Genomic DNA, 5,197 nt, shown 5'->3' on the forward strand with positions numbered 1-5,197 from the left:
AGTTCTCTAGGAACAGAGAAGCTGCTGGGAGCTGAGCATCAGGCAGGGATGGAGGAGATGAAGGTGAATACTTTATCGAGCTGCCAAGGATCCTAGAGAATGTCTTGTCCAGCATCTTGTCTCACAGGCCAACAGAGGCCAGGGAGGGAGAAGAGTGAGTCTCAAGGTCCCATGGCAAAGACCAGGGCCAGGACCCCCGCCTGTGCAGAACCAGCTCAAATGACTCCTCAAGCCCAGGCTGTGGCCCCACAAAAGGAAGTCCCTGGTACTTTTCATTTATACAATTTTTTTTCAGATGGTAAAAGTAATTATATAGCATTATGGGGCATTTTTAAATTATAGAAATATAAGAAAGGAAATATAATCACCTAACCCCACCACCAAAAGCAATCCCCATTAGTATTCTTATGTTTTCTTCCAGAAGGTATTGCACACAAAGTTAAACATCCTATATTTATTAGATTGGAGTTGTATTGTGCATAGTTTCATGTTCCATGTTTTCCCTGTAAAACTGGGAGTGTTCTGTGAACAAAGGGGCTATTTTAATGCAAAAAAAAAACAACAACAAACCCTCTAGAAATCTTTTTCCTTAGCAAAAAAAGAAGAAGAAGAAGATGCAAAGCTACCGTCTGTGGTGGTTGGGAGGACATCCTGCAGGCTGCAGGGTGGCTCCGGCTCACATCCGCTGTGAGCTCCGAGGCAGCGGCTTAGAAAGTCAGGTCTTTCTCTTCTCTCCTGGCCAGGCTGCAGCTCGTGCCTGCCCGGCAGGACAGATGAGTCTGCACTCACCTGTCATTTGCCGACCCGGGATAGGTAACCACTCACTCCATCCAAAGGCATGTGGGGTTGTGACCACTACTGTTTATTAACAACAGCATCTCAATCTGTGCAGCACAATGTTTTCTCAGGTGTTATTTCATCCAAGACACACACCCGGTGAGGCAGGTAAGACCAAAGCTGTTATGCTCGTTGTACAGATGGAGAAACTGAGGCTACAAGAAGTCTAGTGGCTTCTTTGAAGCTACACAGCTAGTAGGTGACAGAGCAGGCAGATTTGACTGACCTCCAATTTAGTGATTTGTCCTCTCCCCTTTTTCCCCCTCTAGTCCTCGTATTTCCTGAGGGCAGCTGGATCCCCTTAGTGAGGCCAGGGACTGACAGTGCTGTGTGCCGGAGCCCTGCCCTGGGAGTTGTCAGCCAAGCCTGCAGGCCCTGGCTGGCTGTGCGGAGTGGCCTGACCTCAGGGCATGACTCAGAGCCAGCACCCTCGCAGGTCTGGGGAGTGGGCTCTGGGAGGTAGCCGTTTCCTACAGGGACGTCCAGCAGAGCACTGTTCTTGACCTGCCCTGGGCCCCAGAATCTCAGTGCCTCCCAGGACAAAACAGCCTCTCACCGAGGGATGGTGGGGCTCTGTGAGACCTGCTCTAACCAAGGGATGTGGGGCAGCTGCAGCCCCTGGGTGGTTTCTCAGTATTGCTGCTGAACCATCGACTAAGCGGCTTAAAACACAGATTTATTATCTTACAGTTCTCTAGGTGAGAAACCCAAAATGGGTCTTAACAGACTAACGTCACAGTGTCAGTAGGGCTGCATTCCTTTTGGAGGCTCGAGTAGAGAATCTGCTTCATTGCCCTTTCCAGCTGTAGAGGTTGCCTGCATGCCTTGGCTTGTGGCACCTTCCTCCATCTTCAAAGCCAGCAAGTCAAGGCTAGTTGAGTCTTTCGCACAATTCCATCTCTCTGGTTCTGATTCTTCTGGACCAGCCAGATAATCCAGGATAATCTTTGTTTTAAGATTACCTGATTGATTCCATCTGCAATTTTAATTCCCAGTTGCCACCTAACATAACATGTTCAGAGATTCTATGCATTAGGATGTGGACATTTCTTCTTCTTTTTTTAATATTGTTGGCACCATTACAGATGTCCCCATCCCACCCTTTGCCCCCATTACCCCTCCCCCTTTGCCTCCTTCCACCCAGCCCCTGCCCCTCCCCCCTTCCCTCTGGCCATCATCACACTGTTGTCTGTGTCTATGGGTTATGCATATATGTCCTTTGGCCAATCACTTCACCTTCGTTCATCCAGTCCCCTCCTCCCCACTCCCCCCGCCCCTCTGACAGCTGTCAGTCTGTCCCATGTATCCATGTCTCTGTTTCTATTTTGTTCATCAGCGTATTTTGTTCACTAGATTGGATGTGGACATATTTATCCCACCATGGACCACTACTCTGCCTACTCCGCTAGGTTATCCAAGGGACCCATCCGCAGGCATAGACAGGGTGTGGGGCCAGACCACAGTCAGGATGTGCCAGCCACTGTGAGAGAGGCCCTGTCTGCCCAGGCCCCCTGCCACCTGCCTGCTCCTGACTCAGCTCAGCCTGTCCTGGCCTCCTCTTCTCCCATCTGCAGCTCCCAGTTGGAGGCAGAGAGGACCTGGGCAGGATGCACCAGGAGGTGTGGACAAGGAGGAGGGAGGTGTAAGGCTGGTTGCACCAGGGCTGTAAAAGGCCCTGGGAGGCTGAGCGCTGCCCACCTGGAGACCCTACACTTTCCAAAGACGGGCCTAACCTCTGGGGGCTCAACACAGAATCTAAGGGTCACTGCAAGGCTAGAGGGGCAGGCAGCTAAGTATTGGAGTCCCTCCACCTCTGCAGGCCTGGTTGTCCTTGATAATCAGATTTCACTTGGCCCCTTCCTTCAGGTGCTGACTGTCTGCCTTATTCATTCCCTTCCCCCTCTCTTTCCCTGGGCTGCTTGGTGAGGGTCTGGGAGCTCTGAGGCCCAGCAAGAGGGCCTGTGGACAGCAAGGGAGGGAGAGGCTGGACAAGGCCTTTGGCCCTCCAAGTAGGGTGACCAACTTGCCCTAGGTTTGTCCAGGACTTTCTCAGTTTTAGCACGGAAGGTTCCACATCCCAGGAGACACCTCGGTCCTGAGCAAGGGCCTTTGCACCTCCTAATCTACTCTAAATTACCTCTGCAGCCTGCACAGCTGGCCCTTTGGACTCTGGGATGCCAACCTCTGCACAGTATCTGGGCAGAGAGAAACCTGGGGCTGAGGAAGGGCCCCAAGCCAGGGCCCGGGAAACAGACTCCTGCTTGCGGTGTTCGCAGCAGAGGCATCGCTTGTGGAGCCATGCCTGTGTCTGCCTGGGACAGAGCTCCTGGACATGTGCGCAGGGCTGAAAAATTATATTTGCACCCGAGTCTCTCAAAATTTAACAGCCTGATTACTTCTGGACGGTGTGCTACAGGTGGCTTTAATTAATGTTTCTATTTACTCATCTGTATTTCTTACTCTGTACAACTGAACCATGTTCCTTTTATTTGTGTACATTTTTAATAAAAGAAAGTAACTAATGACCCAACCTTCCATCTCCAGTAGTCCTGCTGAGGGAGCCAGACGGGTTGTGCCTGCTGTATGTCGTGGACACAGTGGCGCTTGTTCTGGGATCTTTAGCCCGCGCTGCTGGTTGGACGAGTCTCTACTGCAGGAGCAGAGCTAGTTACCTTTCTCTGCCCTCCCTGCCTCTCACTCTGCTCCCTGCACCCCTGAGTCCAGCCTAGGTTGTCCCCAGGGAAGGACTCAGAGAAGCCAGGTGGGCAATGGACAGAGCAGGTGAACAGCTGCTGACTGCAGGGTTTTGCAGGCCCAGGGTTTTGCAAGAGATGCTCTGCAGCGCCGGGCCTGCCTGAGCACTGTGAGGAGATGCAGGAGATGCCTACTTGTCCCGGGGGAGCTCTCAGTCTGGCTGGAGAGACTGGGCACCTCCGAGTGGGGAGTAGCAGACGGGAAGGGGACAGGCACTGGATGGTGAGGCTCTGCCTGTGTGGGTTGTCAGATAAGGGAGGGCCTCAGGGCCACAATGCATGTCTCTTAGTATGGCCAGAGGCCAAAACTGGGGTCCTCCCGAGTGACCTGAGGCAGGTTCCCCAAGAGGGGCCAGATGGGCACCTGGGCTTGGAACTCTGGCTGCTGCCAGTTCATGACAGATGGGTGGTGATGAGCAGTCACCAGGCTGTTCTGAGTCTTGAGAAGTTGCACATCCCTTCGGGCCCTCCCCTCTGCCCCGCCCCACCCCACTCCCCCACCCCCAGAGAATACCAGACTCCCACACCCACTTGCCCAACCCTCACCATGGCTCTCAGCGCCCTCACACCCAGCTCCTCTCCCCATCCTGGCAAGCCAAGAAGGAGCCCTGGGAGAGGAGTCCTCCGTCTGAGCAGTGACAGCCACCTTCCCGTCCCACGGCCAAGGTCAGCTGCCCCCACCCAGTCCACCACTGCACCAGTGTGGCCCATGTGTGTGACAGGACCCCTTGATGTGTTCTTCTTCTCAGAAAAGTAATAGCTCTTCTGGCATCATGACTTCCTCCCTGTCCACCCCAGACCCCCAAACACCACCACTGTGCCCACACGGCTCCCTTCTTTCTCAAAGAAGCCTAGCACCCCACCCCCGCCCCACCCCCACCCCAGGGCCCACGTGGCCTCCTGAACGGAGAGCCTGGCATATCCTCTCACCTCTGTGAGCAAAGGTGTGGCTGAGGAGTTGAATGCTGTGGAAGAGCTCGCCGGTCCTGCCCTAATTCCGACGGAGAGTCTGATGGGAAGTGCTGGCAGAACTGAACGCCCTGCAGCCACCTGGTTTCCAAGGAAAAGCAGAGGGCAGGAACCAAGAAGGGACCCAGGCCAACGCGAGGCATCTGGCCAGAAACAGAGTGAGGGCCCCACCCGCCGTCTCAGCTGGGTCTGGAGGACGGGGCTGGGCACGTCTGCTGAGGAAAGCCTGCCAGTGAGTCTGAGCGCCCACCTGATGTGGGGCAGCAACCAGCCAGCTGTCAGAAGTGCTGTTTTCTCAGGGACCAAGAAGCCGGGATTTGAGTCACGACAGCCACAGAGTGGCTCCAACCACATGGCTGGGAGTTAGAATGCACCCCAAATGGTTCTGGCTGGTACAGTCACCAGAGTCCGGACCTCTGAGGACCCCAGGACCCCACAAGGGTCTGGTTTTGAGCGGAACGGGAGCACATGGCTCAGACAGGCAAGGTGAAAAGTTCTCTTTGATCCCTAGAGCTGAGATAAGGGCTAACAAGCCAGAGTTCCCTGGAGCTGGTTCACAGACTTGTGTGGCTGAGCTGCCCCCTGCACTGAGGCCAAGTCACAAGCGGTCTGTGTTCTACCCTCCTGGGGCCCATGCT

Source organism: Myotis nattereri (genome assembly GCF_964212035.1).
Source record: "Myotis nattereri genome assembly, chromosome: 5".
NCBI classification, from domain to species: domain Eukaryota; kingdom Metazoa; phylum Chordata; class Mammalia; order Chiroptera; family Vespertilionidae; genus Myotis; species Myotis nattereri.